We start from the raw sequence: 22,723 nt of genomic DNA, 5'->3' as shown, positions 1-22,723 counted from the left end.
CCAGGCTTCCTCAGCAAAAAAGAGGAGGACTGGCAGTAGTTAGCTCAGGGCTAATCTTCCTCAAAAAAAAAAGAATTATCATCCAGAATTTTATTCACCTTAAATCTTAGATCTTAAACCTGATTTCTCAGAATCGGGTTCATCAAAACAGCTACAACACTCACGCAGAAAACTAATTTAACTCAAAGCAACATATACCGCTGTTTTATTAGTTTATAATCTACTCAAGAGTAAGGTACATCTAATCTTCATTATATACCCTCAAAAATATATTAACAAACAGCTGATTGGAATCAGGAAAGAAATCTAATGTAGAAAGTCATGAAAAAGTTCTAACTCTGCACCATACTGAGTACTCGAAGTGTCAGTAGTGAGACTGAGGAACTAAACATTTAATTTTAAATAATTTTAATTTAAAAACTGATGCCCATTCAGTTATTGGAAAATTTTAAAGTATATATAGAACAACTTGGGTATGTGAGTCTACTTTTTCAACTGTAAATTCTGTAAAATCTAAATACAGATGCAGTATTTCTGATGAAAATTCAGCATCCCACTGCAGATACAAAATACACATGGGATTTCTGAGACTCACTGTGAAGAAAAATAACGTAAAATCTCATTAAAACTTTTCAACATTGATTATGTATTGAAATTAACATGTTTTTAGATTGAGTAAAATAAAATATATGATTCAAATTAATTTCATCTTTCTTTTCATTAGGTATTAGTTTATTGAGGTCATATTGGTTTATAACATTGTGTAAATTTTAGCTGTACATTATTATATTTCAGTTTCTGTATAGACTGTATCATGTTCACCACAAATAGTCTAGTTTTTATCCGATACCATACATATGGGCCCCTTTACCCCTTTCATCCTTGCCTCGCCACATTCTCCTCTGGTAACCGCTGATCTGTTCTCCTTATCTATGTGTTTATGTTCCACATATGAGTGAAATCATACTGCATTGGTCTTTCTCTGTCTACCTTATTTCCCTCAGCATAACACCCTCAACGTCCACCTGTGTTGTTGCAAATGTCACAATTTTGCCTGTTTTTATTTCTGAGTAGTAGTCCATTGTATATATACACCACATCTTCTTTATCAACTCATCCATGGAGGGACATTTGGGTTGCTTCCACACCATGGCTATTGTGAATAATGCTGCAGTGAACATGGGTGGCATAAATCTTTTTGAATTATTGATTTCGTGTTCTTTGGATAAATACCTACTAGTGGATTAGCTGGATCATATGGTGTTTCTATGTTTAAATTTTTGAGAAATCTCCCTATTGTTTTCCATAGTGGCTGCATCAGTTTGCAAGCCCACCAGCAGTGTATGAGGGTTCCTTTTTCTCCAAATCTTCTCCAACACTTGTTATATCTTGTCTTGTTAATTATAGCCATTCTGATGGGTGTGAGGTGATGTCTCATTGTAGTTTTGATTTGGATTTTGCTAATAATTAGTGCTGTTGAACATCTTTTCACATGCCTGTTGGCCATCTGTAAATTTTCTTTGGAGAAATGTCTGTTCATATCCTCTGCCCATTTTTTGATAGGGTTGCTCATTTTTTTTGTTGTTGAGTTGTATGAGTTCTTTGTATATTTTGGAAATTAACGCCTTGTTCGATATAAGATTTGCAAATATTTTCTCCCAGTTGGTGGGTCGTCTTTTCATTTTGATGATTGTTTCTTTTGCCTTGCAGAAGCTTTTTAGTCTGATGGCGTCCCATTTGTTTATTTTTTGTTTTGTTTCCCTTGCCTGAGTAGACATGGTATTCAAAAAGATACCACTAAGAGTGATGTCAAAGAGTATACTGCCTATATTTTCTTCTAAGAGTTTTATGGTTTCAGGTCTTATATTCAGGTCTTTAAACCATTTTGAGTTAATTTTTGTGTGTAGTGTAAGACAATGGTCTACTTTCATTCTTTTGCATGCAGTTGTTTTCCCAACACCGTTTATTGAAGAGACATTCCTTTCTTCATTGCATGTTCTTGGCTTCTTTTTTTGTTGGATATTTGTCAAAGATAAGCTGTCAAGAGAGATGTGGTTTTACTTCCGGGGTTTTAATTCTCTTCCATTGATCTGTGTGTATGTTTTTGTGCCAGTACCATGGTGTTTTGATTACTATGGCTTTGTAGTATATTTTGAATGCAGGGAGTAAGATACCTCTAGCTTTATTCTTCTTTCTCAGGATTATTTTGGCTATTCAGGGTCTTTTGTTGTTCTATATAAGTTTTAGGATTCTTTGTTCTATTTCTGAGAAGAATGTCATTGGTTTCTGATTGGGATTGCATTTAATCTGGAGATTGCTTTAGTTAATATGGGCATTTTAACTATGTTTATTCTTCCAATCCATGAGCAAGGAATAATTCTTTCTAATTCTTTATGCCTTTTCCAATTTCTTTCAATAATGTCTTATAGTTTTCAATGTACAGGTCTTTCACCTACTTGGTTAAATTTATTCCTGGGTATTTTATTCTCTTTGTTGCAGTTGTAAATGAGATTGTTTTCTTGACTTCTCTTTCTGCTAGTTCATTATTAACGTATAGAAATGCAACTGATTTTGTATGTTGATTTTTTACCCTGCAACTTTACTGTATTCATCATTTCTAATAGCTTCTGGGTGGACTCTTTAGGGTTTTCTATATAAAGAATCATGTCATCTGCAAATAGAGACAGTTTTACTTCCTCCTTTAAAATGTGGATCCCTTTTTTGTCTTTTTCTTGCCTACTTGCTCTGGCTAAAACTTCTAGTACTATTTTGAATAAGAGTGGTGAGAGTGGGCATCCTGGTCTTGTTCAAGTTCTCAGAGGAATAGCTTTCAGTTTTTCACCTTTGAATATGATGTTGGCTGTGGGTTTGTCATATTTGACCTTTATTATGTTGAGGTACTCTTTTTCTATATCCATTTTATTGAGAGTTTTTATAATGAATGGATGTTGGATCTTGTCAAATGCTTTTTCAGTATCTATTGAGATGATCATGTGATTTTTATTCACCATTTTGTTAATGCGGTGTATCACATTGATTGATTTACAGATTTGAACCATCCCTGCATCCCTGGAATAAATCCCACTTGATTGTGGTGTATGATCCTTTCAATGTATTGTTGTATTCGATTTGCTAATAATAATTTTGTTGAGTATTTTTCTATCTACGTTCATCAGAGGTATTGGCTTTAAATTTTCTTTTTTGTGTTGTCTTTGTCTTGTTTTGGTATCAGGGTAATATTGGCCTTGTAAAATGAGTTAGGAAGCATCCTGTCCTCCTCAATTTCTCAGAATAGTTTGAGAAGGATAGGTATTAAATCTTCTCTGAATGTTTGGTAGAATTTGCCAATCTGTCTTGTCCTGGACTTTTGTTGGTGGACGTTTTCTTTCTTTTGGGTGATGTCCCTGAGCTAACATTTGTTGCCAGTCTTCCTCTATTTTGTATGTGGGATGCCACCACAGCATGGCTTGATGAGCAGTGCATAGGTCTGTGCCCATGATCCAAACCCTTAAACCACAGACCACCAAAGTACAGCTTGCAAATTTAACTACTATGCTACTGGGCTGTCCTGAGGAGGTTTTGGATTACTGTTTCAATCTCTTTACTTGTGATTGGTCTATTCAGATTCTCTATTTCTTCTTGATTCAGTTTTGGGAGGTGGTATGAGTTTAAGAATTTATACACTTTTTCTAGCTTATACAATTTGTTGGCATATAGCTTTTCATAGTATTCTCTTACAGTCTTTTGTATTTTTGTGGTCCCTTGTAATTTCTCCTCTTTCATTTCTGATTTTATTTACTTGAGTCTGCTCTCTTTTTTTCTTATTGAGTCTGGGTAAGAGTTTGTCAGTTTTATTCACATTTTCAAAGAACCAGCTCTTAGTTTCATGGATCCTTTCTATTGTTTTTTAGTGTCTTTTAAAAAAATTACTGCTCTGATATTTATTACTTCCTTTATTCTTCTTACTTTGGGCTTAGTTTTTTCTTCTTTCTCTACTTCTTTTATGTATAGTGTAAGACTGTTTATTTGAGATTTATCTTGTTTGTTGAGGTAGGCCTGTACTGCTATAAATTTCCCTCCTGGCACTGCTTTTGCTGCATCCAATAATGTTTGATATGTTGTGTTTTCATTTTCATTTGTCTCCAGGTATTTTTCGATTCCTCTTTTGATTTCTTTATTGACTCAATAGTTGTTCAGTAGAACGTTGTTTGGTCTCCACATATTTGTGACTATTCCCACTTTTTTCTTGTGGTTGATTTACAGTTTCATACCACTGTGCTTGGAAAAGATGCCTGATATGATTTCAATCTTATTAAGTTTATTGAGGCTTGCCTTTTTCCAAACATATGATCTCGAAGAATGTTCCATGTGTGCTTGAGAAGAATGTGTATTATGCTATTTTTGGATGGCGTGTTCTATATGTATCTACTAAATCCAGCCTGTCTAGTATTTAATTTAAGGCCATTGTTTCCAGCTTCACTTTCTGTCTGGATGATCTAGCCATTGACATAAGTCAGGGATTAAGGTCCCTTACTACTATTGTGTTGCTGTCAACTTCTCCCTTTAGGTCTGTTAATAGTAGCTTTATATAATTTGCTGCTCCTGTGCTAATAAGTATTATATCTTCTTGTGGGAATGTCCTTATTATCATTATATAATGCTCATCTTTGTCTCTTGCCCTCTTTTTTGTTTTGAAGTCTGTTTGTCTGGTATAAGTATGGCTATGCTCACAGTTTTTTTCTTGCCATTTGTTTGGAGTATCATCTTCCATTCCTTCTCTCTGAGCCTATGTTTGTCTTTAAAGCTGAGATGTGTTTCCTGGAGGCAGCATCTTGTTGAGTCTTGTTTTTTAATCCATCCAGCTGCTCTGTGTCTTTTGCTTGGTGAATTCAATCCATTTACATTTAAAGTGGTTATTGATATATGAGGGCTTAATAGTGCCATTTTATCTTATGTTTTCTGGTTATTATATATTTACATTTTTTCTTCTTTCTTGTATTTCTGACTGTCATTTCAGTTTGGTGGTTTTTTGTGATGGTTTTCTCAGTTTTCTCTTTATTTATGATTTGTGACCTTCCTCCAATTTTTTGTTTTGTGGTTACCATGAGGTTTGTATAAGAGATCTCCTAGATGAGATACTCCATTTTCTGATAGCCTCTTACTCCATTGGACTAGGCAGGTTCTGTCTTTTCCTCTTACCTTTCTATGTTTTTGTTGTCACAAATTATTCTTTTTTGTGTTGTGGGTTTGTCACCAAACTGAAGTGGTTAGAATTATTTTTGATTCTTCCCTTACCTTTATCCTTTATGGTATAATTATGTGTTTACTAACCTATTTTCTGTCTGTCTATTTATCTTCTCACTCAAAGCTTTGTAAACTTTTGCCTTTTTGTTTCAGGTAGGAGGGTTCCTTTCAATATTTCTTGTGAGGTAGGTCTGTGACAATGAATTCACTTAGTTTTGTTTGTCTGGGAAAGCTTTTATTTCTCTTTCATATCTGAAGGATAGTCTCACCGGATAGAGTATTCTTGGCTTATTGTTTCTGTCTTTCAGTATTTTGAATATCATTCTATTCCTCTTAGCTTATAGGGTTTCTACTGAGAAATCCACCGAAAGCCTGATGGGAGTTCCTTTGTAGGTTATTTTCTTCTCTCTTGCTGCCTTTATTATTCTTTCTTTGTCATTTACTTATGAAAGTTTTAATATTACATGCCTTGGAGAAGGGCTTTTTGCATTGAGATAATTAGGAGTTCTGTTAGTTTCATGTATTCATATATCCATTCCTTCCCCAGGTTTGTGAAGTTCTCAGCTATTATTTCTTTGAATAAGCTCTCTGCTCTTTTGTTCCTCTCTTCTCTTTCTGGTATGTATGTTATGCTTATGTTACTTATTCTAATTGAGTTGGATATTTCTTGTAGAATTTCTACATTTCAAAAAAATCTTAGTTCTCTCATCTCCTCCACATCAATCATGTCTACATTTCTTTTTTTTTTTTTTTAAGGTATGCTTTTTGGTGAGGAAGATTGGCCCTGAGCTGACATCTGCTGCCAATCTTCCTCTTTATTTTTCCTCCCCAAAGCCACAGTACATAGTTGTATATCCTAGTTGTAAGTCCTTCTAGTTCTTCTATGTGGGATGCCATCACAGCATGGCTTGATGAGCAGTGTGTAGGTCTACAGCCAGGATCCGAACTGGCAAACCCTGGCGCTGCCGAAGTGGAGCGCATAAACTTAACCACTCAGCCATGAGGCCGGCTCCTATTTCTAGATTTCTATCTTTGAGCTCACTACTTCTCTCTTCCATATGGTCTGCTTTATTTTTAATGTTTTCTACATTATTTTTCATCTCATTAATTGTGTTCTTCATCTCCAGAATTTCTGTTTGGTTTTCTTTTTTTTTTGGAGTTTCAATCTCTTCAGTGAAGTATTCCTTCTGTCCATTAATTTCATTCCTGAGCTGACCGAACTGTCTTTCTGAGTTTTTTTGTAGCTCATTGAGTATCTTCATGACAGCTATTTTGAATTCTCTGCCAGTTTGATTGTAATCTTTTCTGACATCAAGCTTGGTTTCTGAGGAGCTGTCATTTTCTTTCTCTTCTGCCATGTTACTACAGTTCTTGATGGTGTTTGATGAATTGATCCTCTGTCAGCACATTGTGGTAATACTCACCTTTCTTATTTGAGTACAGCTTTGGTTACTTTGGTTCTGAGCTGCTTCTGGTTGTATTTGAGAGCCTGCACTTTCATTCTCCACTGCCTCTGCCAGAGGCATCATCAGTGCCCTCCTTGTCCTGCTTGTGCCCCTGAGGTTGCCAGTGCATTGCTGCTTATGATGTTACTGCAGTCTCAGGTGTTGCCACTGGGGTCACCAGGCTGCAAGCATTTCTGCTACTTCTGGGACTGCCTGAGTCTCATGTCCTCTACTGTATTTCAGTGGGCTCTCCACATTCTCAGATGCTGCTGCCCCTTGTACCAGCTGTGCTGCTGCCCTAAGTTTGTTTGTGGGTGCTGGTTGCTCTGTTGCCAGGGTTCTGGGTCTGTGGGTGTTGCTACTGCTGCAGGGGGCCCAGGGACCTGGGGATTTGTGAGCAGTCCCTGCTGCAGTGGGAGCTAGTGTCAGGGGTGCTGCCATTGGGAGCTGGGTCATCACTTCTGCTATGGTTCCTGAAGCCTCTGGTCACAGGTTCACCTGCTACCAGTGGGGTTGAACAGAGACTAACCAAGGAGAGGTCGTTATTCCTGTTCACTCATGCAGCCTCTGTTCTCTGGTGCTAGCTGGTATGTGTTTAAAAATCAGGTCTGAGTGTGCAACCCCAGGAAAATCCGAGTTTTGCATGTTGTCCCCACAGTTGGAAAGATCTGGCTACTACTAGGGGAGTATGAGGGGGCACCCACATTAGATCTACTGGGAGATGGGCAGGGAGCAAGCCGTGCCTAAAGTATTTGGTCCTGGTGGGTCTGCTTGCAGTCGTATGGGCTGGGTCCACTAGGGGACATGTAAGAAGCAACCCACACCATTGTTTCTCCTCTCCCAGAGTCTGCTCTCACCCACACATGTCAATGTGAGGATCCACGCCTCAGATCACTGCTGAGAGGAAAGGGGTAGGGGGCTGCTCTCTTGTTTCCACTTCCTACCAGGGATCCAAACCACCCACCTTCAGATGTATAGATGCATAGATCTCTTAGGCATCCTGTTGTGCTCTGTAGGTAATCCTCTGTTGGTCAATGGATGCTCAATTGGTTGTAACTTAGAGGGGAGAGACAAAGGGAATAACTCACTCTGCCATGATGCTGACATCACTCCCACATTAATTTTTCACAGAGAAGAACTGCATCCTGAAATTCTTATAAGTGTGCAATGTTCTTTCATGGGAGTGTTATAATGCATTCAGGTTATACAGCTGAGCTATCAAGCTAATGGCTATAACATGCAATTTCTTACAGATATAATTATCTACACTTCTTCTGTACAAAAATGACACAAATGTCTCAATAATTACATTATACAAAATTAAGCATTTTAAACTAAGCAGTAATGTTTGAAATTATAGCCAATACCCACCATGAAACCCCATATTTGCTACCTCTAGGTAACAAGGTACTTGCTGTGAAGGAAGCAGCAAGGCAATCACATCTTCTGCAGCCAAGTACCCACATTGAGAGATGCACCTGATTAAGTGACTCCACGCACCTGAGTAGAGAGGAAAGGAAAACCAATTCCAAGTTTAGTATGATCCTTTTTGCTCTGTAATGAATTTACCTCCTCCTTTCACTGCAACTCTAAATGAGGCACAACTTACATCAAGCACCAAAATTTGTTACTTATGGAAGTAACTTCTGTCAATTGCCTGAATCATTAACTTCTTTTATTTATCTATTTATGGGCCTTGTTCTGGAAAGGATTTAAGACAGGAAACATTAACTGTTTCTAGGTAAAGACTTGGGATGACTCACAAGACTGGGCAGTGTCAGTAGGGAGAACACACAAACACCTAAGTTCCAAAGGCAACTGCATCCCATTATAAGTAGTAATGGTACCTACTCTGAATGATGCCTTGTGCTAGGAGCTGGGGATACAGAGGAGAGTACAACAGAGAAGTTTCTTGAGAGTAATGGAGCCTACATTCTGAAGGGGTACCCAGCACCAAAAGTGAGGTTAACATGCCAGGTAGCCTAGCAAAGCTCAAGTCTAATTGGAGAAGAGATGCTCTGAGTCTTGATATTTGCCTCCAAACATCTGAATAACCATATTTTATAAGAAAAAAGAAGGAATTGCTGTGGCTATAGGCCATAAATGGCTACTCTTGGTGAAAGTCAGAAGGATGCCAATATGGGCCAATAAAAGAAAGAATTGTTTAATAAATAGACTTGTCCAAGAATGGAATAGAACGTATTGTAAGGTAATGAGCTCCCAGTCACAAGAGGCACCAGCAGAGTTGGAAAGATTCATCTGGTATGTTACCTGGAAGTTGGCTGTGATGGGTAAAAGCAGATGCTCGGGAACATTAAAGGCTCCTTCCCATTTTATGATTTGGGAGTCTTCAAACACAAAAAATACCTTGACCATCTCAGCCCTCATAATTATACCTTTAAATAGAAGCTTTAATGATCACATAATGATATAATAGGCCATAATTTCCTTGGTTTCCTGTTATTCAGAGTCAGAACTACTAAGCACCGATTTCTGATCACTATGCTGTGGTTTTGGGCACCAAGTGGCTTCAAAATGCCAACTGCCTCTCTAAAAATCTTTTAAATAAAAAAGCACTGTAGTAATTGCCAAGGCACACCAGCCATGCGGGCAAAGGCAGGTCTGCAAATACTACTGATATTCGAAGCAAAGACTCTCTTGGTAGGCAGACTTTCTAAGGTGGCCCCCAATAATGTCCTGCCCTAATCCTTGGAACCTATCACCATGATGAGAGAACAGTCTCATGCTTCTGCTGTGCTACGTGGCACAGTTGACCTTCACACAGGGAGGTTATCTTGGATTATCCAGCGTGGCCAAACATAATCACGTGAGCCCTAGAAGCTAAGACCTTTCTCCAGCTGGTGGCAGAAGAGAAGTCAGAGAGAGTCAGAGCATGAGAAGAATTCGATGCACCATTGCTGGCTTGAAGATGCAGGGGGCCACATGACAAGGAATGTGGGTGACCTCTGGAAGCTGAGAGTAGCTCCTGGCCAACAGCCAAGAAAAGGGGGCCTTCGGTTCTACAACTGAAAATAACTGGATTCTACCACCAACCTGAATGACCTTGGACACAGATTCTTGCCCTGAGCCTCTAGATAACAGCCCAGCCCAGCCGATGCCTTGATTTTAGCTTTGTGATTCCCTGGGCATAGGACCCAGCTGAGCCCACCAGACTGCTGGTTACAGAGCTAATAAATGGGCGTTGTTTTAAGGCACTCACTGTGGTCATTTGTTACACACCAGGAGATAACCAATCCAGAATTCAAATGGTAAAGACCAAGCGTTTTAAACCAGACCTAAGAGTTGGAATGATCGACTCTCACGGGCCACACCTCCACCAGCTAAGTGAACCAGGTGAGTCCAGTCCCTGAGGAGTCTGAGGAAAGTGCACCCTGGTTGACTTAGGTGAAATCATGGTGAGAAAAGGCCCACCTCCACCTCACACCTGTAAAAATGGCTATCATCAAGAAGATTAAAAAACAAGTGTTGCGAGAATGTGCAGAAAAGGGAATCCTTGTGTACTGTTGGTGGGAATGTTAATTGGTGCAGCCACTATGGAAAATGTTATGGAGGTTCCTCAAAAATTAAAACTGGAACTACCATATGATCCAGCAATCCCACCTCTGGGTATATTTCCCAGGATATTGAAGAGATATATGTGCTCCCATGTTCACAACAGCCAGCATATGGAAATGACCTAAGTGTCCATCAATGGATGAATGTATAAAGAAGATACGGTCTATTTATACAATGGAATAATTTTCAGCTGTTAGAAAGAAGGAAATCCTGTCATTTGTGACAACATGGATGGACCTTGAGGGCATTATGCTAAGTGAAATAAGGCAGATAGAGAAAGACAAATACTTTATGGTTTCACCTGTATGTGGACTCTAAAAATTCTGAACTCATAAAAACAGGGAGTAGAAAGGTGGTTACCAGGGGCTGGGGGTGGGGGGTGGAATTAGCGAGATATTCCTAAGGGGTAAAGACTCACCACTAAAAGATGAATAAGTTCTGAAGATCTAATGCACAGCAGAGTGATTGTATTATATACTTAAAATTGCTAAGAAAGTAGATCTTAAATGTTCTTATCACAAAAAGGAAATAATTATGTGACACAGTAGAGGTATGATAGAACACTATAGTGGTAATCATATTGCAGTATATAAATAGATCAAATCAACACTTTACATCTAAATCTTAGACAAGGTTATATATCAATTATATCTTGAGTAAAAAAAGAAAGAAAGGCCTAACTCATTCCCACAAGAAGGCCGGGGGGAAGGCACAAGGGGAAGCCCCAGTGGGGTGCCCTGGGTGATCAATGCTGGGTGAGACTCTCGTGCTCCTCAGAGGAGGGGGGGTTCCCTGCAGCTGGTGACAGTGGGGGTGGAAGGTGAATGATGAGGAAACACCTGGGGTCCTACTGTAATTTCAGGTGTGCAATGAATGTTCCTGACACCCAGATGTACACTGCTCTGCTAGGGTTTATGTTCGGTGTTGACAGCCCTCAGAGAGGAAGAAGGTGGGGGCTGGGGACTAGGGAAGCCCTTGCCAGCTCCCCCTCCAAGGCCAAGACCATGTTTATCTCCTGAGCTTGAAATTCACACAAAAGTAGAGCCGCCTGTTCTGGACCACTGCACATTCTGGCAGCCTTGGGCGTACTGAAACTTCTGACCAAACAGGGCACATCTCCCCTGGAGTAGTGCACTAGCCTCCTAAGGGGTCTCCCTGCCTTTGCTCCTGTCACCCTGGGCCTACTCTCAACGCAGCAACTGAGGGATCCTCTTAAGACACACAGTCTGAGTAGGCCAGCCTCTACCAGAGCTTTCCAGTGGCCCCCAAGTTCTCCCAGTGACCTGTAACACCCTCATGGTGGGCCCCCACTCCCTCTCTGGGCTTCTCTCCCAGCCCTCTCCCTTCACGCACTCCACTCCCTCATGTTCCTCAAATACACCATACTCTCTTCTGTTCTAAGACCTCTGAGCTTCTTCTCCTTTCCGGAACGCTCTTCTCCCAGATATCCACTCGGCTCTCTCCCTCACTTCCTTCAGCCTCTGCTCACATATCACCTCAGGAGAGAGACCTTCCCAGACCGCCTATGGAGAGCACCCCTCTTCCCTGCTCTGCTGCACTCTAACCCCTTACCCAGCTTTATCTTCTACACAGACCTCATCAGCACCTGTCCTGATTTTGATTTGCGTGAGTGTTTGCTTCCTGTCAGCCTCTCCCCACAGAGCAGAAGCCCCATGAGGTTATCTAGTCTGGTCCACCACTGTTTCCCAAGATCCCCTCTGGGTACCTGGCACAGCGAATATCTTCTGAATGAATGAATGACAGGAAGTCTTCTAGAAGATGTTGGGTGGTCAGACTGGGTCAGCTAGAGTCAAACAGCAAGCAATGCTGGGTTCTGGAGACACCAGTATAGTGGATGTCAGAGTTGCTGCATGAAGTTCAAAGACAGACTTTCCCTATTCATTCTTTCAGTAAACAATTTCTACGCATCTACTTTGTGCCAGGTGTCTATTCCTCTCAGGAGAATTTCTTACATGTCGGATAAGGAGAGCACCCCTCCTATAATAATGCACCATAAAACAGGTATTTTACAATGATTCTCATAGTACAATGGAATAGTCTAGAAATACCCATGCTATTGGGAACTGGTGTAAGATGTGTCATACATACATAAACACGTGAGAATGTTCAGAACTGCTAACTTGCAAGGTCTCTCTTGTGTTTTCCAGCCTAATCATTTCCTCAGATTACCAGCTTGTTTGTCTTCTTTGGACTCCTCAATTTAGAATGAGTCCACAAGGAGGAATTTCCCCCTCCAGTTGGATCAGAGAGTGCTCAAGGAACCGGAGGCCGTGGAAACCCGCTGGTGACTCAGGAGTGTTCTATGATTAGCCAGGTGCCAAGGCCATCTGATCGGCAGCTGGGGCCACGCTGTTTACTAAGAGGATGACTTACAGATGGGAGGGGAGTTGTGCAGGCTTAGCAGAGGGGCAAGAGGACAGGTGCGGCTGGGAGAAATGGGAGAGCCACCAAGGTCATCCTAATAAAGTGATCAGGTTTCCACCTCATGACTCTACAGCTGCACCTGGTCTGCATTCTCAGCACAAGAACTATGTTCTCAAAAAGGTCAGCTTCAAAATCATCAAAAAGTGATCTGCTCATGGTGCTGCTTGAGCACGTCATGAAGAATATTTGCAAACAGTCTTCTCTTCTCTAGGCACATTCCCCTTGAGTTGCCTAAATTTTTAAGTTCCTTCCCAGGACGTGGGAAGAAAATTTCCTGCACCGTGGGCTTACAGGTCTGGAGAAGGCAGGTTCTTCATGATCCCACAGATGTGGCTGTGGAAGAGCTTGTGAGAGCCCCAGAGGCCCGACCACACAGGAGCCTCATCCTGGAACAGATAGACAAACACCTACTGGAGGAACGTCAAAGGGGAAGGTGGAGTGTGCCGAGGACAACTTGAGCAACCGCAACTCGTGATGAACGTTCACTGCCTGCCAGGCCCGGGCAGCTGCAGCGCGGATGGCTCTGACCTCTTCAGCTGCAGCAGGACGACCACCTCACCCCTGGACAGGTCTGCGAATGGTCCCGGCCTGTCCTGTTCTCAGACAAAAGCTTTCCAAAAACTCCAAAAGCCCCTAAATCTTTAGCTGGCTCTGTGTACTTAAGAGTTTACTATTTATTAAAAAAAAGTTAAAGCTAACAAACCAGTTTGTAATGGCCCAAACTGTTTATCAACAGTAGAAAAAATAACTAAATAATGTCATATTCATAGAACTGACTCCCATACATCAGTGAGAATTAAAGAATTACAACTACAAGCAGCAACAAGGATGCATCTCAAAAACACGACAGTGCGCACAGGGAGCCAGACGCAAGAAGACAAATGGGTGCCGACCGCACGATGCCTTTATGAGAAATTCTATGAAGTTCACCAACGGGCACCTCTAACCTATGGTGTTGGAAGCCAGGATGGTGGTCACCCTCCAGCAGTCTCACCCGAGAGGAGGCATGAGGAGGGCTTCTGGGGTGCCAGTCATGGGGTGTTTCTGGATCTGGGTGCTGTCACCCCAGAGTGTTCGCTTTATAAAAGTGTGGCAGGCTGTACACTTATAATTTTACTGTACAGTTATAATTCTTTTCCATCAGCATGTCATACTTCCATTGTTAAAAAAGCAGTTCATTGATTATTCTTTTGAATCTTCTTAATAAACATGTACTGAGTTTACACCGGCCTGCAAACCCCTGTAGGACTGGCCCGACCATCTCTCTCACTTCATCTCCTGCTGCCCTTGCGCTTGTTCACTCAACTCTTACTGTTCTCTCTCACACCACCCAGAGCCTTGCACTGGCTGATCCTTCTGCTTGGAATGCTCTCCCCACATATATCTGCAGGGCCTGATTTCTCACCTCCTGCACATTTTACTCTAATGCAAGGGATTGACGAGCTGCAGCCTGTGGCCAAACTTGGTCTACTGCCTGTTTGTGTAAATGAAGTTTCATGAGGCACAGCCATGCTCATTCCTTTATGTAATGTGTAGGGCTGCGTTTGCACTAAGACGTTGTTGAGCAGTTGGCCAGCAAAGGATAAAGTATGTACTCTCTGGCCCTTTGCAGAAAAGGTTCGCCAACCCCTCCTCTCAGGCCACCTTCCCAGGGAGGGCTTCCCTGACCTTGTTTAAAACTGGAATCCACTGGATGTGGAGAAAAGGGGACCCTTGTGCACTGCTGGTGGGAGTGTAAGTTGGGGCAACCAGTATGGAAAACAGTATGGTGGTTCTTCAAAAAATTAAAGAGAGAACTACCATATGATCCAGGAATTCCACTTCTGGGTATTTACCGAAGGAAAAAAATCACTACATTGAGAAGATATCTACATCCCATGTTCGCTGCAGCATAATTCACAATAGCCAAGACATAGAAACAACCTAAGTTTCCATGGATGGAAGAAGAATATTATTCAACCACAAAAAAGAAGGAAATCCTGCCATTTGCAACAACGTGGATAGACCTTGAGGGCAATATGCTAAGTGAAATAAGTCAGAGGACAAACCTCATATGATCTCATTGATATGTGCAATCTAAAAATAAAAGAATTCATAGAGACAGAGAACTGATTGATGGTTGCCAGAGGCAGAGGCTGAGTGGTAAGTGAAATGGATGAAGGCCATCAAAAGGTACAAACTTCCAGTTACAAGATAAATAAGTCCTGGGGATGTAACGTACTGCAAGTGCATGCTAGTAAAAATTTCAAGAGAAACTGGAATCCATCCCCACTCCCCTTCCCTCCCACTTTGCCCCTCCCCTCAACATTTCACCCAAAGCATTTACCAACAACTGGCAGACTCCAGATATTACTGTTGTTGTTGTTGTTTTAAATGTTTCGGTCTCCCCTCAGGAGAATGTAAGCTCCATGAGGGCAGGGCTTTCTGTGTGTTTTGTTCTCTGACTGTGACCCTGGCACCTCAAGCAGGGCCTCACACAGAGTGATAATTCTATAAACGTGTGGGAGCAGTGAGAGCACTGGACTCAGCTGATGTGCCAGGTGCTACGCTGACCAACTCTATAATCTTTAGCTCATTTACATTCTTTGCCTCATTTAGAGGATTTTTTTTTCCTAGTGTGGGTATGTCTAAGTTAAAATGAGATCTTTGGCAGGCATAATTTCTTTTAAAATCTCAGTGGATTAGGGGTAGCAGCAGCCATGGTAGAAAGTACTCAATATTAGCATCTGACCCTAAAGAGTGGGGATGAGCTTAAGAAAGAGAGGGGTGTGATATTAGGTTTGTCTACTTTAAGCCAAAACAAATTGCAAAGCTGAAGAGCCCCTGTCAAGAAAGAACCATCCTTGGGAGCAGCTCATATGATCCTGGGGTCCTATGGCCATCATCCTGGGAAAAGCAGGAGCTGATGGCAGCAGAGTTTGAATTCTTGGCTCACTCCCAGAGTTATTTTCCAATTCCTCAGTAAATCTTCACTTTCTCTCACAGTGAAACAGATCCAAGGATGGGATCTCTCAGTATTACTTCTTACAGCTACCTGTGAATTTACAACTATCTCTAAATAAAGAATTTAATTAAAACTATATTTCCAAGGGTTTGGCTCTGTTTACTCTTCATTCTTGAGGACAAAGGAAAGCTGGAAAACACACACATTCTTCTGTGCTGTGGGCTTGATGTACAGTGACTTCATAAAAACGCTTGTGACCTTAGAAACTTCATAACTAGTGTTGTAGGTATGACAGGACAACTCTGTAACTGAATTTTAAAAGCAAATTGCTTTGAATCTTCATTTTTCTAGTGGATCGAGCGATAATTAAAAACGGCCAGTACAGCAGAAGGCCAACTCTGAGGGTGGCTAACAGAGTGAGGGCCTGGGCAGTGGTTCGGTCATGGTCCACCACCTCCAGCCCTACAGATGGAAAAGGCTTAGGGTGGGGGGACGCCCATGGCCATGAGGCTGCCTGAGGAGAGTCGGGCTCCAGAGACAGCCCCACTCTCCTCACCTGTTCAAATGTTAACCCCAACAGAACGTTCAGCCACCTAAGGAAAAACACATTGTCAAGATGCAGGTTGCAGCCATCAGGGAAATGCAAATCCAAGCCACAGTGTAAATCCACTTTACCACGTCACACCCACTAGGATGGCTACAATCAATAAGTGAGATAATAGCAAGTGTTACTGGTGAGGACATGGAGAAATCACAGCCCTCACACACTGTCGGTGGGAATGTAAAATAGTCCAGCCACCGTGGAAAACAGTCGGCCAGTTCTTCAAAATTTAAACATACAGTTACCACATAAACCAGCAATTCTATCCACTCCTGGGTAAATGAAAACATACATCCACACAAAAATGTGCACACACGGATTCACAGCAGCAGTATTCATAAGAGCCAAAAAGCGGAAACAACTCAAATGTCCATCAACCAATGAACGATCAGCACACTGTGGTAGATCCATACAATGGAATCTCATTCGGTAATAATAAGAAATGAAGTCCTGATACACACGACAATGTAAAGGAACCTGGGAAACCTTATGCTAACTGAAAGACTCCAGTCGCAAAGACCACACGTTGTATGATTCCATCATGTGATCTGTCCAGAACAGGCAAATCGATGGAGACAGGAAGCAGATTAGTGGTTGCCTGGGGCTGGGAGAAATGCAGAGGTTGGGTGAGCCACAACCAAGGGGGCTGATGTCTCCTTGGAGGGAATGAAGTGTTCTAAAATTGACTGTGGTGACGGTCTCACAACTCTGTGAATATACTGAAAACCACTTTAAAAGGGTGACTTGTATGGCATGTATTTTATATCCCAATAAATCTGTTAAACAAACAGACGTGAGAGGATGCCGCTCAGAGACTCTGAACAGGCCTGACCCTCATTCACAAGATGCACCTGGTCCCTCTTGAAAGTTCTGCCCTGGCCCGGTTACCTCACCATCCTGAGCCTGGCTGTGAGGCCTGCACCCCCCAGGTTCTCCTCCTTCCCTGTTTAGTGAGTGACTTAGGAAATGACCATAAACTGAAGGTGAGGCCTTTTACAAAATACAACGTGCTGTATAAATTCACCATAATCGGCTCAGTTGGTCCCCAAACAGCATAAAGCCTAGGAGGCGGGAAAGCAGTGGGACTCGGAGAAGGAGGGGGTTTGCCAGGATGAGGGCACTCATTAGGCCTCTTCTCTGCTGGAGCTCTCCTGGTAGGAAAATGCATCAGACTGAGCACTCTCTGCGCACCCAGAAGGGGAAAATGGCTCTCGGGTATTTGACAACACATGACATAACAAAAATAAAAAGACTCACAACAAGCAGGGGCCATTCAGAGAGCCAGGAAAGAAAAGCAAAAAGGTGAGACACATGGCTGACGGCTGAAGGGTGGTTTTCTCTCCCCCATTCATTAACAGGAAAATAAATGAGTAACTGCTGAACCTCTCTAATTTAACTTCATGCACAATTTTCAGTTAGGATTCAATGCCAGGGAGCGTTTCTGCCTCTGCACTTAAATGATTCACAACTGCTCAAAATATCTCCCATAAACCTGCATCAGGGATAAACCCGCTCCCCAGCACTCTGTTGACAGGCTCTGTGTGTGTGTGTGTGCTTGTGTGTGTCTCCATCTCAGTTCCTGAAGAGAAGGTGCCTGGTCTCCTACCATCGCCGGACCTCACCTGGAAGGCGGAAACCTGCTCTTTGGCCGGCCCTCTTTCTGAAGGTACCGCTTAGCCTGACATCTCTAGGGATTACACTTTAGTTTGTTAAACTTCTTAGTCTTGGACAGAGCAGGGTTCAAATCTCAGTCCCCCACTCACTGACTGTGGGACTTGGGACAGGATACATCTCTGTGGCCCATTTTCCGCACCTGTAACACAGACACATGAATTCCCACTTCATAGGGCTGCTTCTAGGATGAAATGAAAGGAAAGGTACTTAGTGGGGGGCTGGCACTGTAGCAAGTACTCAATAGACTGTGGCAGTCCCTGTCACCACTGTCATGACTATTTGGTAAAGTGTGTTCACGTATGGATTCTTTCAGCTAACCAATGTTTGTGTTGAGCACCTGTGGTGTCCCAGGCACTGGGGATGTTCTAGACCCTGGGAGGCAGCAGCATCCCTGCCCCCGTCTACCTGGGAAGACAAGCAAGCAGGCACCCAAAGGAAGAAGGAGTTAATAAACAGCCATAAGTGCTATGAAAAAGTGACAAGGAGCAATGTGATCTGGAGTGTCACTTTAGAGAGAAGACTCCGACAGTGTGTGTGATGGGGCATTAAAATTGTGTGGTTCCATAAATGCTCACTGGTTGATCAACTGATCGACTGGAGAACCTTTCTAAGCCCTCCTGCAAAAATGAGACCAGGGACCAGCAGATGGACATGCATCTGATACCCTCGCTGCATCCCGCTCACACACGACTGAGAAATCTCCAGGCCTTCCCTTTCCGCTTTCCTCCTCCCTGAGGCCAGGCCCCTTTCCTCTTGTCCCCACTGTCTCGGGTCCTCGGGGATCTATGTAAATCACTATTCCTTGAAAGGAATCTCACATGTCAGATGTCTTTCAGCTTCTCTGACTGTTCTTCACACGTCACTGAGGGAGTCCAATTTTAAACAGCGTCCTTGGGAGGAAAGGTCCTCTCTGAAGACATCCTGAGTCTGAAAGACACAGAGGCAAGCAGAGAAGGGGGAACAGCATTTATTCCAGTCACACTGGAAAGGAGGAAAACAAAATGATGCAACGGAAGAAGCAGTGAGGACATTCCAAAAAACCGGGATGTGAATTCCATTCATCCAGCACAAATACAAGCCCAGGTCATTCTGGCCCATACAAACTACCCCTCCATGGGGTTGCTATTATTCCCTAATAAAAGATGGTCAACATTGTTTTTTAAATAGAAAATTCTGGAAGGATGCACCAAAAAAATCTGTAGAGAGTAGTGACCCCTAAGGAGTACATCTGGGGTCAGGGATATGAGGATGATTTATTTTTCATTGAATCATCTTTTGTATTATCTGAACTTTCACTATAATAATCATTGAAGAGAATTATTGTGCTCTATAATAATTATTAAAGAAAAAAGATATTCTCACTAAAATAAATGATGGGAAATTACTGATTTGAGAGGTGCTGTTTATTAATCAATGATTACAAGTTTTAGGAGTTACTATCCTTTGTCTAAACCATTGGATGATCCAACAATGTATAAAAAGGATTACACACCACAATCAAGTGGGATTCATCCCAGGTGTGCAAGGCAGGTTTGCCACTAAAAATCAATTAATATAGGGGCTGCTCCGGTGGTGCAGCGGTTGTTTGCACATTCCTCTTTGGCAGCCCAGTGTTCGCCAGTTCGGATCCCGGGTGCGGACCTACACATCGCTTATCAAGCCTTGCTGTGGCAGGCGTCCCACATATAAAGTAGAGGAACATGACCATGGATGTTTGCTCAGGGCTAATCTTCCTGAACAAAAAAAGGAGGATCAGCAGCCGATGTTAGCTCAGATCTTCCTCAAAAAAGAAGAAAATCAATTAATATAGTCAATCACAACAACAATCTGAAAAAGAAAAATCACACGATCATATCACAGAAATGCAGAAAAATCATCCGACAAAATCCAATACCGATTCATGTTAAAAACTCTCAGTAAACTAGAAATAGAGGAAACCTTCTCAACTTGGCAAAAAATAGCTACAAAAAAACCTGCAGCTCGTATCACACTCAATGGTGAGAAACTCAGATTTCTCCCTAGGATCAGGTACAAGAAAAGGATGTCCCCTCTCACCACTCCGTTTTCAATGTCACACTGGAAGTCCTTGCCAATGCAAAAAGGCAACAGAAGGCAATAAAAGGCATACAGCTGGGAAAGAAGTAATAAAGCTGTCATCGGTCACAGGTGACATGATCATCTATGTAGAAAGTTTGAAAGAATCACCAAAAAACTTCTGGAAATAATAAGGGATTATAGCAAGATTGTAGGATACAAGGTTACTACACAAAAGTCAATCTCTTCCCTATATACCAGCAATGAACAGTGGAACTTGAACGTTAATCATTGTTTGTGACTTATTTCTAGAGCAAATGAGAAACATAGCAACGGTGACCATGCTCACGTCAACAACGCCTTATCATGAGAAGAAAAGAACCATGCAAACAGGAGTCTGGAGGCCTGGGTCCCAGTCCTCTCTGTCACTCACCAGGTTAAGTGCCCTTCTCTTCTCTGGAATTCAGGTGCTCCTGAGAAAGATGAAGGCATTGGACTAAAAGTTGAAAATCCTTTCCAACTTTCTAAGTCCTCTCTGACAATAACGGCACGTTTACCTTCTTCACAGTGACTTATGCTCTCCAAATTACAAAACTAACACATGCTTACCAAGACTTTAAATGGTACAGAAGTAAATAGAGAAAGGCAGGGAAATTATCATGTGCTTCTCACCACCTGGACTTGCAATTCCTCTCTCCTTGCAGAGTTAACACTGCTAAGAGGCTAACACGGTGCTGTCCAATATGGCAGCCACTAGCATTGCAGCTATTTACATTTAGGTTTTAGTGAATTAAAATTCAATAATGTTAAAAATTCACTACCTCAGATTTAGAAGTCCTCCAAATACCATGGACTAGGATTGCTAGGTTTTTCACTTCCAGAGTCAACCTCAAAACTACAAGGTAAATTACCATACAGGATGGATAGAAAATTCTATTGGTATCATCCTTCATCTTTTTTTTCTTTGCAATTTCTTGGGAGTGAATTTTAAATTTCAAACTGCAAACAATGTCTGAACCATGCCAAACATGTAAAGGGAAAGGGAAGATATCTTTCAATTACCTAGTTACATTAGATGGCAAAACATTCATAAATACACAGTAAGTTGATTGCAGTTTTCATTTGGATATACATTGAGCCACATGTTGACTAGAAGAAAGTAGAGAAGAACTAAAACTCTGTCCTTAGATGACAGGTCTAAGATATCAAGGTGCTTGCTGGCCCAGAAATGTGGTCAGTGCACGGTTTTTCTCTTGTGCAATTAAAAGTGTTGTCAGTGGAGAAGAATTACATCATTTAGGCTACCAAGGAAGATTCAAAAGCAAAATAACAGTAGTATTTAGTGGTGTAGGAGCACACCTAAAAGCTAAGACACCATACCCCATCCTAACTTTGCTAAATATGTAGCCATGGGCAAATTACATACCATCTCTGGATCTCAATGTAATCAAATAGCTAATGTACACTATTTACATAAGACTCAAGGATATCAAGAGGCTTATGAGTGAAGAGAAAGGATGCTGTTAAACAAAGAACCAATAAATACCCAACATCACCGTAACACTGTACATGACACCTATATACAGATACAGATCACATTATTTTCACGACAATGAGCAGTAATATGTGTACAGACAAGCCCCCAAAATAACATCAGCTAGCAACGTCAAGGAAGAACTATTAGCCAACGTATTAATTAGGTTTTGGTCCTGTCTTCCATTAATAAGACTAATTATTACTGATTTTTAAAAACTGCTTAATTTTATTATCAATCCATCAAATACAATGATATTGTATTTGAATTTTTAGTTTGTATGTGAAGACCCTGGTTCAGTCAGTCCTTTTCAGACCAACATTTACCACCAAAGCCTAGTGCCTTAAAGCAACAAATTATGCTTCTGAGGTAACAGATAATAAACCAAATGCTGATCTGTTAACACGCTAATTGTATTCCCCTGCTACAGAATGACCATATTCCAAACCTTATCATAGTATATAGATATATTCAAGCAAAACTCTATTGCTCTATATCTAAGATCCAGGTCATTACGTTACTAATACTAGATTATTTCTTGGAGCGACTTTACAGAATTTGGATTTATTATAATTAATATTCACAATAACCTCCTGGAAAGCAAATAGAAAACAAAATTTGCCAAAGAAGACATCTGAGAAATAAATCAATACTAAGCAAAGGATAAATTACTGCAGCCTAACTTGCAAAGCTGTCCCTCATATAACATGTTAACTTTCATTTGGTGCCACATTGACAGAATTTTTAAATGTATTATCTATTTAATGTTCACAACACTGTCTTAAAGGGCAACTTTCCTAGAGTGAAAATCCTGTGCTTGTAACTCAGAACCTTAAAGCTGAGAGAGGCCTTTTTCATTTGCTAGTCCAAGCTGGGAAATGAGGATTAAGAGCAGGAAAATGCTTTTCCACTGATAACTCTATTTGGCTGCCTTGTTTGTGGAAGAAAATGGAGAAGCTCTTGTTCAGGTCAGAGTTGCCTAATAAAGGAAAAATGATCATGCACCCTAGGAAAGAAGTCCAGAGCTCATAATCCATTGGCTTCATCTACAAGAATGCCCCAAGCAGAAACAGACAAAAAAGGAAGAGCAGCATGATGAAGTTTTGTTCATTCCACATGGTTTCGACCTCCATGTTCATGAACACTGACGACTCCCTTATCTGTGTCTCCATACCAGACCCCTATGCTGACTTTCATTCCTTTTTCCAACTGTCTGCTGGGAATTC

The 22,723-nt window shown here is 41.5% G+C and overlaps 1 protein-coding gene across 10 annotated transcripts in view; it reads right to left on the bottom strand.

The window, feature by feature from the left end:
* LOC139078776 (FERM domain-containing protein 3-like) overlaps positions 1–22,723 on the bottom strand; it is a 148,187-nt gene that overhangs the window by 113,741 nt on the left and 11,723 nt on the right. For 5 of the 10 annotated variants that reach the window (XR_011531868.1, XR_011531869.1, XR_011531870.1 and 2 more), the window contains exons 2-3: positions 18,748–18,856; positions 8,061–8,189 (exon numbers count right to left, since the gene is read on the bottom strand). The gene's annotated coding sequence lies outside the window, so the exon portion shown is untranslated. Of the gene's footprint in view, positions 1–8,060; positions 8,190–18,747; positions 18,857–22,723 lie in introns of those variants that run through there. The other 5 variants (XM_070590866.1, XM_070590862.1, XM_070590867.1 and 2 more) reach the window with 2 other exon arrangements.

The sequence above is a fragment of the Equus przewalskii genome, chromosome 22, assembly GCF_037783145.1.
Source record: "Equus przewalskii isolate Varuska chromosome 22, EquPr2, whole genome shotgun sequence".
Taxonomy (NCBI): Eukaryota; Metazoa; Chordata; class Mammalia; order Perissodactyla; family Equidae; genus Equus; species Equus przewalskii.
The sequence above is the reverse complement of the archived record's forward strand: the minus strand, read 5'-3'. Positions and strand labels throughout refer to the sequence as shown.